Consider the following 12419-nt stretch of genomic DNA (forward strand, 5'->3'; position numbering starts at 1 on the left):
GAAGAGGAGGGGAGATGCGTACCGGCGTGCAGCGGGGGTGGGGTGGAACGGAGGGGCGTTTGTGCGCAGTCCTCAGGCTGCACAGCTGGAGCTGGCCCAGTCTGAGCTGGGGCTCCCAGTCAGTCGGGCCCCAGTACCCGGCTTGGGCCCCCTCCCCCGCGCTGTGTAAACAAACCCGCTGGAATTTGCCTCTCGGGGCTCTTCTCCCCGCCTGGATCTGCTGCCGTCTGGAGAGGGCTTGGCGGGCGGGTGTCAGCTCCTGGGGTGGAGAGGGCGGGCAGGTGTTTGATTAGGCTCACGAGTGAGCCTGGAGTGGGAGAGCCGAATGCTGTGTGTCTGCGTGCGTTTGGTGGTTTACGTGTGTGGTTGTGTGGCTGTGTGCGCGCCAGGTTGGTGTTGTGAGTGTGTGTGCGCATCCTCAGCCGGCCCTTCCCTGCGGCTGCGCATCGCGGGAAGCCACGGACCCGAGGCCCCTGGCCAGCTCCGGCCCAGCTTCTCCAGTTCCCAGGCCGTTTCATCCTCCTATTTTACGGCCAGGCCTGGCTACAGCCCCTGTAATTACGCGGGGCCCGGACGCCGCAGCAAGTCTGGCGCTGACCCCGCCGGGGAGGAGCCTGGAGCTGGGGAGGGCCCAGCCGGCTCCCCACTGCACCACCACGTGCGCTGAGGCCGCTGGAGGCCCTATTCGCTGCGTTTACAATAAATACAGAGTACCAACGGCCTCTAACCCCGTGGCCGGGTCAGGGCCGGGTTTTGCGCACGGCCAGCGCCACCCCCCTCTCCCTCGGGCACCTGCCCCAGGCGACGTGCCCAGCCAAGCGTTTGTCCGAGGTGCGGCCCGCTCCTCTCGCCCAGGACGAAGTCCACCCGCCGACTGCTCCCAGGGCGGCACCTCACGCGCCTTTTGCTCACCTAGGAGGACACCTGGGTGTCGACCTCCCACGTGGCCCCGGCGAGAGTACTGCCTCCCAGTTCGGGCATTCCATAGAGTCAAAGCTCCAGGAGGACATGGGTTTTTGTTTTGTTCATTATCTTACTGCCAGCACCTGGCACAGCATCTAGCACATACAGTAGATGGTCAGTAAATATCTGTGGAGTGAGTGAAATCACTCACTGTTCAGTGAAGGAACTTAACTTCTGCTGGACATAACTGTTCTGAAAAGGAGCCAGCAGGGGGGTTGAAGAGGGGAGGGATGCTGGTAGCTCTTTAGAGCAGGTGGCCCGGGTTGCCTCCTGGAGGAGACAGCTTTGGGCCGGATTCCCTGGTTTCTCTGACCATTGGGACTGGGCGGGGACGCGTGAAGTCCCACGCTGCAGCTGCTTGGGCCAGGCAGGTTCGGGCTCGCTGGGCCCAGTCTGGCGGGGCCACGTCAGCTCTTGCCTGCGTCTAGGTCTGGAGCAAGCTGGGTGCAGAAGCGTGCATGGAAATTCTGCGCACCGACAGGACCCGGAGCCCTCTTTCCCTGCTTTGGTGCTGTCCCCAGTATTCTCATCTCACTTCGGGCATTGATCCCATCACTCTCTATCCACTCCCTTATCCATATGGGGGTCGATCATCCACCCTACTGGAGCAGCCCTAGACACTGAGTGTTGTGATGAGCTGGGTGTTGTGATGGGCACCGAGAGTGTAAGGATGGGTTTAAGATAAAATCACTACCTTGGGGAGCCCCCAGGCCGGTAGGGGATATTGACAAGCCACCAGGACAGCAAACTTGCTAAGTGCTCAAGCCCAGACTGCGGCCCTACCACTCACAGTCACACTACCCTGACCCTTCCTGGAGCCCCTGCAATGCCTGCTGTACTGAGAGGAGAGTTGCAGGCACTGTGCCATTCAGACAGAGATAATAGTAGGGACTTCTGTTCCTGGAGACTCGATCTGCTGACCAACTCTGGGGCCCCCTCCCAGTCCCTTCCTCATGCCAGCCCCCAGCCTGCCCGGGTGGGTCTGCTCTCCATTCTTGCTTCGTGCTGCCTCTCGCTGCAAAATTGTGTGCTTGTGTTGGCTCCCAGCACATCACCCGCAGGCAAACATCTGCGCTTAGTGACGAGAGCTGCCTGAGGTGTCTGTCTGTCTGTCTGCCTGTCTGCATGTCTAGGAAATTCCTCCATGAGTCCTTTCTGGAAATTCCTGGGAGGGCAGGAATTTCCTCAGAGGAAATTCCTCTGAGGTCTTGGGGTAGGCCCTGGCTGCCTGGAGGCAGCATTTCCAGTTGGGAACAGGTGCAGGTACTGGATTGCGACTCCTTTGCTGGGTGCCCTGCAGTTTGGGGAGGGGAAGGCCAGAGCTGCAGGGCCCTGGGGCAAGTGAAACCTGGCTCAGCCCCAGGGGCATCTCTGGGCAATGGGGTGAGGCAGCAGGGGGAGGAGGAGAACCTGGGCTGAGAGCAATCTCTGTCGTACTCCCTCAAGGTCATTTTGAAACATAAAGTATACCCTTCCCCACTTTATTAGTAATGTGCACACATTTTTCAGAAGTTGGAAAATAGGCCGGGCACGGTGGCTCACACCTGTAATTCCAGCACTTTGGGAGGCTGAGGCGGGTGGATCACTTGAGGTCAGGAGTTTGAGACCAGCCTGGCCAACATGGTGAAACCCCATCTCTCCTAAAAATACAAAAATTAGCTGGGTGTAGTCGTGGGTGCCTGTAATCCCAGCTACTTGGGAGGCTGAGGCAGGAGAATCACTTGAATCTGGGAGGTGGAAGTTGCAGTGAGCCGAGATCGCACCACTGTACTCTAGCGTGGGTAACAGAGTGACACTCCATCTCAAAAAAAAAAAGAAAAAAAAAGTTGGAAAATAGAGAACAGGAGGATAAGGGGAGGGGAGGACCACCGGCTGCTGTTAACATTGGCCTCCCTGCCCTGCCAGCTTTTTGCTGGGGAAGAGATTTTGCTTGCTTTTAGACAATGTGATAAATATGACTCATTTCAATTGTGTGCTTCTTTTTTTCCCTTTACAACAGAAGACATTTTCCATGTTATAAACCCTTTGTAAACAATGTTTTAAAGGGAGTGTAATGCTTCATTACGTGAGTGAGTATTTCAGAGTTTGCCATTGCAATGAAAGCAGGACAGAAATAAACATATCCATGCACATTCAAACATCCCTCAGTTGCTGAGCAGTTGGGTGGATTGGCTTTTAGAATTTAGGACTATTGGCCGGGCATGGTGGCTCACACCTCTAATCCCAGCCCTTTGGGAGGCTGAGGCGGAAAGATCACGAGGTCAGGAGTTCGAGACCAGCTTGACCAACATGGTGAAACCCCGTCTCTACTAAAAACACAAAAATTATCCAGCCATCGTGGTACACACCTGTAATCCCAGCTACCCAGGAGGCTGAGGCAGGAGAATCACTTGAACCCGGGAGGCGGAGGTTGCAGCGACCCGAGATCGTGCCACTGCACTGCACTCCAGCCTGGGCGACAGAGCAAGACTCTCAAAAAAAAAAAAAAAAAAAAGAAAAAGAAAAAGAACTTAGGACTATTGGGAGGCTGACCTGGGAAGATCGTGTAAGGCCAGGAGTTAGAAATTAGCCTGGGTGACATTTTGAGAACCCGTCTGTACACAAAATAATAATAATAATAAGAAGAAGTTAGCTGGGGTACATAGTGCATGCTACTCTGGAGGCTGAGGCAGGAGGATCACTTGAGTCCGGGAGTTGAGGTTACAGTGAGCTGTGACTATGCCTCTACACTGCAGCCTGGGTGACAGAGCTAGACGGTCTCTAAAAAAGAACTTAGAAATAACCTTGCAATTGCCAGGTGCAGTGGCTCATGCCTGTAATCCCAGAACTTTGGGAGGCCGAGGCGGGTGGATCACCCGAGGTCAGGAGTTCGAGATCAGCCTGGGCAAAAAGGTGAAACCCCGTCTCTACAAAAAATACAAAATTAGCCGGGCGTGGTGGCACATGCCTGTAATCTCAGCTACTCAGGAGGCTGAGGCATGAGAATCGCTTGAACCTGGGAAGCAGAGGATATGGTGAGCTGAGATAGTGCCATTGCACTCCAGCCTGGACAACAAGAGCAAATCTCCGTCTCATGAAAAAAAAAAAAAAAAAACCCTGCAATTGACTTAACAACAAACACTTATGGAGCACCTACTGTGGACCGGCTTACATTTGGGCATACAGATGTGTGAAAAAGCTTTTGATATTGCCAAACCAAAGCCAGATCTTTTGATACTAGTCCAGTTATCTTCTTGAGAATCGAGGTGACTATAACTAAAAGATCTGTTTCTACTTAATCATCTATGGGCTACAGAGTAATTTCAAAATCCTTTAGTGTGGCACTTAAGGCCTTTGGCAACATGGCCCCCACACCACCTCTGTCTCATCTCCTGCCACTCCCCTGGACATATTCTATAAAATTTCCTCCCCACATCCCACTCAGAAGGGGGCCAGACTCTGTGGGAGAAGGTGGAATTCTCCCCAGAAGTCCACTGCAGAGAAGAGGAAATTGGATAGGATGGGAGAGTGGGAGGGAGATGAGAGAGGCAGAAACTCAGAAGGATGGGACTCAGGTTCCTGCACAGAAAGCAGCAGAAGGTGGTTTATTTTTATTTATTTATTCATTTTTTTGAGACAGAGTCTCACTCTGTCGCCCAGGCTGAGTGCAGTGGTGCAATCTAGGCTCACTGCAACCTCTGCCTCCTGGGTTCAAGTGATTATTTTGTTCCAGCCTCCTGAGTAGCTGGGATTACAGGCGCACGCCACCATGCCCAGCTAATTTTTGTATTTTTAGTAGAGACAGGGTTTCGCCATGTTGGCCAGGCTGGTCTCGAACTCCCAACCTCAGGTGATCAACCCGCCTCGGCCTCCCAAAGTGCTGGGATTACAGGCATGAGCCATTGTGCCCGGCCAGAAGATGCTTTATATTGGGGCCTTTTCCACCAGAAATTTACTAATCATTTAAGCCAAACACTACACTGGGAGGCACTAGGGACTCTGAAATACATCCTTGTCCTAAAGAATGTATAATTCTGGGGCTGGACGCAGTGCCTCATGCCTGTAATCCCAGCACTTTGGGAGGCCGAGGTGGATCACGAGGTCAGGAGTTCAAGACCAGCCTGGCCAACATGGTGAAACCCCCATCTCTACTAAAAATACAAAAATTAGCCGGGCATGGCGGTGCACGCCTGTTGTCCCAGCTACTCAGGAGGCTGAGGCAGAGAATTGCTTGAACCTGGGAGGCGGAGGTTGCAGTTAGCCAAGATCGTGCCACTGCACTCCAGCCTGGGTGACAGAGCAAGACTCCATCTCAAAAACAAAAAAAAAGAAGGTATAATTCTGGCAAATGTATAATTAAAATACATGATAAGAAGTATAATAGAGGTATAAGTAGTATAACAAGCTGTAGACTCACAGAGGAAGGAATGTTTATCTGGGGTGGGGAGTGCTTCATAGAAGAGGGTCTATTTGAAATGGGCTTTGGAGAATAAGTAGGCATTCCCATTCAGGGAGGAGGGAACAAAGAACGCAGGTAGAGAGGTGAGAGCTTGTTCAGTGAATACTCTGGCTCAGCTCTCTGTCCTCTGCTCCCCTGACTGTTGCCACTGGAGGAGATGGGGGGAGCAGAGGAGTGGCAGAGGAGGTGGGGAGCAGATAACAGAGATAGGTGAGAGCTGAGCCATGAGCGTGAGTCTGGGAGAAGTCCGGGGTGGCTTGGTGGGCAGGAGTGCTCCTTATCGATAGGAAATGCACGGGAGGAACAGGCCTAGGAAGGATGAATGGAGAGTTCAGTTTGGGACATTATATACATTTCTGGCTGCAAATAACAGAATACCAGCTACTCGAAGTTTAAGTAAACGGCTTACTTTCCCTCCATAACAAGCAGTCTGGAAGTGAGACAGGAACTCAACAGTGTCACCGAAGGTCCAGTGCTTCCCCACGCCCTGCTGTCCTCAGGACCATGGTCACAAGATGGCTGCTTCAGCCAGAGAGCTCCATTCAAGCTACAGGAGCCCCAAGAAGAAGGAGTGGGAGCAAAGCGGTCCTATCCTCCCATGGTGCTCTCCCTCTCTTTTTTTTTTTGAGTCGGAGTCTTGCCCTGTTGCCCAGGCTGGAGTGCAGTGGCGTGATCTCGGCTCACTGCAACCTCCAACTCCTGGGTTCAAGCAATTCTCCCGCCTCAGCCTCCTGAGTAGCTGGGATTACAGGCGCACGCTACCAAGCCCAGGTAATTTTTTTGTGTTTTTAGTAGAGACTGGGTTTCACCGTGTTGGTCAGGCTGGTCTCGAACTCCTGATCTCGTGATCCGCCCACCTTGGCCTCCCAAAGTACTGGGATTACAGGCGTGAGCCACTGCACCGACCACCCCCCCTTTTTTTTTTTTTTTTTTTGAGATGGAGTCTCGCTCTGTCGCCCAGGCTGGAGTGCAGTGGCGCGATCTCGGCTCACTGCAAGCTCCGCCTCCCGGGTTCACGCCATTCTCCTGCCTCAGCCTTCCGAGTAGCTGGGATTACAGGTGCCCGCCACCACGCCCAGCTAATTTTTTGTATTTTTTGGTAGAGACGGGGTTTCACCGTGTTAGCCAGGATGGTCTTGATCTTCTGACCTCGCGATCCACCCGCCTCGGCCTCCCAAAGTGCTGGGATTACAGGCGTGAGCCACCGCGCCCGGAACCCCTCTCCCTTTTTAAAGCCTAGTCAAATGCAGCTATGAGAAGGGAGAAAAGAGTAGAGCAAGGAGTTCAATCTGTAACTGACTGTGAACAATTGAGATAACTCACTACCTTCTGACCAGCCCAAGGCTCTCTTTTTATCTGGGACCAGCCCAAGGCTCTCTTTTTATCTGGGAAGAAAATCTTTTCTAGCAACTCCCCAGACAAGGAACAGAACCAGTTCGTGTGTCCACATGTCCGTTGCTACACCCATATCTACAAAGGAGAAGGGAGTGCTCTGACCGGGGCTGGGGCAGGGACCTGTCCACCCCTGAATCTGTTCTGCTTCCCAAAGACACTGGAGTTCTATCAGCCTAGAAGCAGGGATTACATGGCTTTTGGGTAAGCAGTGAATAGTATCTGCTGCAGACATGTTGCATTTGAGAAACCAGTGGAACTTCTAGAATGAGGAGTCCCAGGGGCGGTTGGAGGTGAGGGTCTGGAGCTCACAGGAAGGTGAGAAGCTCAGAACAATTGTTGCTTGTGAACTCTGAGGCTCATGGGAAGGGTTTCTCCTAGACTGCAATGCTTCAGGCAGGGGAGAAGAGCAAAGAGACATAGCGCCAGGAATCCCTTCCTTGTGATTTTGGCTGGGGAGAAATCTGTCCTTTCCAGCTCCTCAACTTTGGCATCCAGGGTGGGAAAACTGGGTGAGGGACTGGCAGGAGGACATTCACTCTTGGTACAGCTGATAAACATCTTTTCCACCCCTGGCTAAAATCTTTCACTATAACACAGTATATAAGACCAGGAGTTAGATACTTTTATTTCAGAAGCATTGCTTTTATATAATTTTTTTCTCTTTTTCTTTTTTTTGAGACAGAGTCTCACTCTGTCACCCAGGCTCGAGTGCAGTGGCATGATCTTGGCTCACTGCAAGCTCTGCCTCCCATGTTCACACCATTCTCCTGCCTCAGCCTCCTGAGTAGCTGGGACTACAGGTGCCCACCACCATGCCCAGTTAATTTTTTTTTTGTATTTTTAGTAGAGTTGGGGTTTCACCATGTTAGCCAGGATGGTCTCGATCTCCTGAGCTTGTGATCCACCCCACTCGGCCTCCCAAAGTGCTGATATTACAGGCGTGAGCCACCACTCCCAGCCTCTCTTTTTCTTTCTTTTTTTCTTTCTGAGACAAGGTCTTTCTCTGTCACTCAGGCTGGAGTGCAGTAGCCAGATCTTGGCTCATTGCAGCCTCAACCTCCTGGGCTCAAGCAATCCTCCCATCTCAGCCTCCAGAATAGCAGGAATTACAGGCGTGCACCACCACACCCTGCTAATTTTTGGATTTTTAGTAGAGACGTGGTCTTACCATGTTGGCCAGGCTGGTCTCAAACTCCTGTCTTAAGTGATCTGCCCACCTTGGCCTCCTAAAGTGCTGGGATTACAGGCATGAACCACTGTGCTCTGCCTTTTTTTTTCTAATTCCAAAAGGAATACATGATTAGTGCAGAAAACGTAGAGAAACACAAATGCAGAGAGAAAAAAATCACCCATAGAAGTTAAGGCTCAGGAACATGCACATTTCTTTATTCTTTTCCCATGGCTCTGTAAGTTTTATGGTCAATATCTTTGAGAAGTTATAGTTTAATGCCTATGTTACAACCAACTTGGAATCCCTTACATTTGTGTAACATTTTATTACAGTCCAGTGTTTTCAGTTGTACATTTTATCACATACTATTTCCTTTTTATAGACTCCTACACATTGCGAGGTGGGCAAAGGCAGGAATTATGTCCCCACTGACCAGGTGAAAAAACTAAGGCTCTGAAAGGTGATGGTATTCAGAACTCAGATGGGGAGCCAGGCTCAGTGGCTCACGCCTGCAATCCCAGCACGTTGGGAGGCTGACGTGGGCAAACTTGAGTTCAGGAATTCGAGACCAGCCTGGGTAATGTGGTGGAACTCCATCTCTCTCTCTCTCTCTTTTTTTGTTTTTCTTGGAGACTGAATCTCACTCTCACTCTCAGTGTGCATTTCCCCTCGCATGGTTCCCGCACAGGCCGACGGGGGCAAGCCCAGGAAGTGGAGGCTACAGTGAACCGAGATGGCATCACTGTGCTCCAGCCTGGGCAACAGAGCGAGACCCTCTCTCAAAACTCAAAAAAAAAAAAAAAAAAAAAAAAAAAAAAGGCCGGGTGAGGTGGCTCACTCCTGTAATCCTAGCACTTTAGGAGGCCGGGTGGGCACATCACCTGAGGTCAGGAGTTTCAGACCAACCTGGCCAACATAGTGAAACCCCAGCTCTACTAAAAATACAAAAATTAGTTGGGCATGGTGGCGCGTGTCTGTGGTCCCAGCTACTACTCGGGAGGCTGAGTCAGGAGAATATGGCTTGAACCCGGGAGGTGGAGGGTGCAGTGAGCCAAGATTGCGCCACTGCGCTCCAGCCTGGGCAACAGAGCAAGACTCAGTCTCAAAAAAAAAAAAGAACTCAGGTGGGGTACATTTGATGGGGCTTGGATCTACACCATGCTATTCCTTCTACGCCCCACTTGCCTGGTTCTCCTGGGGATAAAGGAGATATGGCACCAAGTGCTATATCTGTATCTGCTGGGAGCAAATGGGGGGTCAGTAGAGAAGGTAAAGGAAAGAGCTAGAGAAGGGGCTGGGTGTGGGACAGTCTCAGAGGGAACCTGAGGCGGTTTGTGGGACAGGCTCTGAGATGCAGTCCCCCAGGGCTTAAGCTCACCCTGGCCTGTCCCTGCAGGCAGGTGGGAGATGTCCAGATAATGGACAGCTCATTTGTTTGTTTGCATAACAGGTGCTCTGCCTAAGTGCTGCAAGCCACATCCAATAAAGGCAGCTGGTGAACAGGGAGACAGTGCAGAGAGGGGTGGGGTCGGGGGGCCCAGCTGTGGAAACCTGGGAAAGTTACCTAACCTCTCTGAGCCTCACCTTTTCTTCATCATAAAATGGGGTCAAGACTACTTTCTCTATGCAATTATTATTATTATTATTAATTTATTTACTTTGAGATGGAGTTTCACTCTTATTGCCCAGGCTGGAGTGCAATGGCGCGATCTCAGCTCACCACAACCTCCGCCTCCCGGGTTCAAGTGATTCTCCTGCCTCAGCCTCCGGAGTAGCTGGGATTACAGACGCCTGCCACCACGCCCCACTAATTTTTTTTTTTTTTTTGAGACGGAGTCTCACTCTGTCACCCAGGCTGGAGTGCAGTGGTGTGATCTCGGCTCACTGCAAGCACCGCCTCCCGGTTTCATGCCATTCTCTTGCCTCTGCCTCCCAAGCAGCTGGGACTACAGGCGCCCGCCACAATGCCCAGCTAATTTTTTTTGTTGTTGTATTTTTAGTAGAGATGGGGTTTCACTGTGTTAGCCAGGATGGTCTCGATCTCCTGACCTCGTGACCTGCCCGACTCAGCCTCCCAAAGTGCTGGGATTACAGGCGTGAGCCATCGCGACTGGCCTCCATGCAATTATTGCAGGGATCGAATGAAATAATAGATGTGCGGGCCTGGCACTTAGCCTGGGGAGTGGGTTGTGCATAAGCACGGAGTGAATTTCCCCTTGCATGGTTCCCGTACAGGCAGAAGGGGGCAAACATGCTGATAGTGAGGGTAAGGATACAGGGAAGTGGGGAGGAGTCCCAGGATCACGAATGGGATGGGTATGTGGTAAATGCCTTAGGATGAGGTGGCCAAGAGTGCTGAGGTTCTGTGAGGGCAGAGTGATGAGTGGGGGAAGTGACTTTTGAGGGTTCTCAGGTGAGGTTGGTGGGCAAGGGCATTCCATGCCCAAAGGAATCCTATGGGCCACACTGCCCTGCCCCTGCATGGGCGAGGGGAAGGTGACAGGGAAGATCTGTCCCCCAGAGCTCCTTCTTCCCTCCTTCCTGGTCCTTTTTCCTCCCCTGGCTCCACTGTAGTCTCCCCCACCCTCCCCTGCTCTCCTTCTTCCTCTTGGCTCTGGCATCATCAAGTCCACCAACCTTGGCCGGGCACTGTTTGGTCTGAGCTTCGTCTTAAACAGGAGTAGGACTTGATTAAGTAATGGTAGGGGGAGGGTACAAAAAGCACTGAAGAGACAGAGTTTGGGCAGGGGGAATAGGGAGGAGGCCAGGAACCACCCAGAGAGGTGGGGCAGGAGAAAACAGATAGCTGGAATGCCAGGTGGAATGCAGTAAATTCCTTGGGGGTGGCACACTGCACTGTGGCACTCAAAAAAGAGCTCCTCTCCTGGCACAAATCCCCATGTCTGGGGAGGTGTTGGATGTCCTAGGGGAGGTCCTTTGGAGACTGGGCTTATCAGGAAATTGGTTTTAAATGGGCTGAGGGCATACCAGATTGGGCTGGAGAAGGGCCCTTGGGCAAACCCAGGTTGGCTTCAGAAGCAAGCTGAGGGGATTGTATTTAATTGGGAAGTTGCCCTGGGAATAGTCACAGCATCAGCTCATGTTTATAGAACATGTTCCTTATTCCAGGCTCATTTGAAGCACTTTGTGTACATTAATGCACTTAATCTTCACAGTCACCGTAAGAGGTAGGTAGAATTATTATCTTTATTTTATTTTATTTTATTTTTTTGAGATAGGATCTCACTTTGTCGCCCAGGCTGGAGTGCAGTGGCACCATCATAGCTCACTACAGCCTCGACCTCCTGGTTCAAGTGAGCCTTTCCCTCAGCCTCTTGAGTAGCTTTGACTGCAGGTGCACGCCACCACCGCCCAGCTAATTTTCGTATTTTTAGTAGAGACGGGTTTTCCTCACGTTGGCCAGGCTGGTCTCGAACTCCTGACCTTAAGTGATCCACCTGTCTCGGCCTCCCAGTGTACTGGGATTACAGGTGTGAGCCACCATGCCCGGCCTATAGAGCTGTTCTCTTTCTTCTGGGATGACTGAGGTGATGAGATGGCAGTCGAAGACTATATTTTGCCTCCCTGACAAATATACTTGGCCTCCCTGCAGGCATTGCATTTGCAAGCCAGTTCTTCATCCTCACACATGACAATTCCAGGGCCTTAAATCCCAATTCCATGTTCTCTCTCCACTTCTCTATCTCAAAGCACTATTCCCAGGCTCTAATTTACAACTTCTCAATCCATTTTTCACCATGTTGGCCAGGCTGGTTTCGAACCCCTGACCTTAAGTGATCTGCCCACCTTGGCCTCCCAAAGTGCTGGGATTACAGGTGTGAGCACTTTAAATTTAACTTGCTGAAATAGAGCTCCTTGTCATTTCTTCAAAACACAGGTCTGCTCCTGATTTCCTTGGCTTGTTTATGGTTTGAGTGGGATCACCCCATCTCCCAGGTGCTGTAGCAGGCAATATCCTGAGACTGGCCAGTCCCAGCATAGCAGCCCCAGGCCACAGGGATTGGTTTGGGAAAGGGAATGTAGTCTAAGACAGGATAAACGGGAATCTCCAAAAAAATTGAGGGGAATGGAAGCTGGGCAAGCAAACAAGCAGATTTAACTAGAAGAGCCTGGTAGCTTGAGGTTGCAGAAAGGAGGGAAGGATGTTTTTGAGGGATGGGGAAACCCAGGCCCAGTTGTTGATAAAGAGGAAAGAATTCATGAGAGTCTATGCCCAGATTAACTGCCGCTTCCCCAGGCCTCACCTAGGTGAAAAGCTTAGTACTCAGGAGGCTGAGGCGGGAGGATCCACTAGAGCCCAGGGGTCTGAGGGTGCAGTGCACTCCAGCCTGGGCAACAGAGTGAGGGCCCTGTCTTTATTTATTTTTTATTTTTTTTGAGACAGAGTCTTGCTCTTGTTGCTTAGGCTGGAGTCGGGATCTCGGCTCACTG

This window comes from Gorilla gorilla, chromosome 1 (assembly GCF_029281585.2).
Source record: "Gorilla gorilla gorilla isolate KB3781 chromosome 1, NHGRI_mGorGor1-v2.1_pri, whole genome shotgun sequence".
In the NCBI taxonomy this organism is placed as follows: domain Eukaryota; kingdom Metazoa; phylum Chordata; class Mammalia; order Primates; family Hominidae; genus Gorilla; species Gorilla gorilla.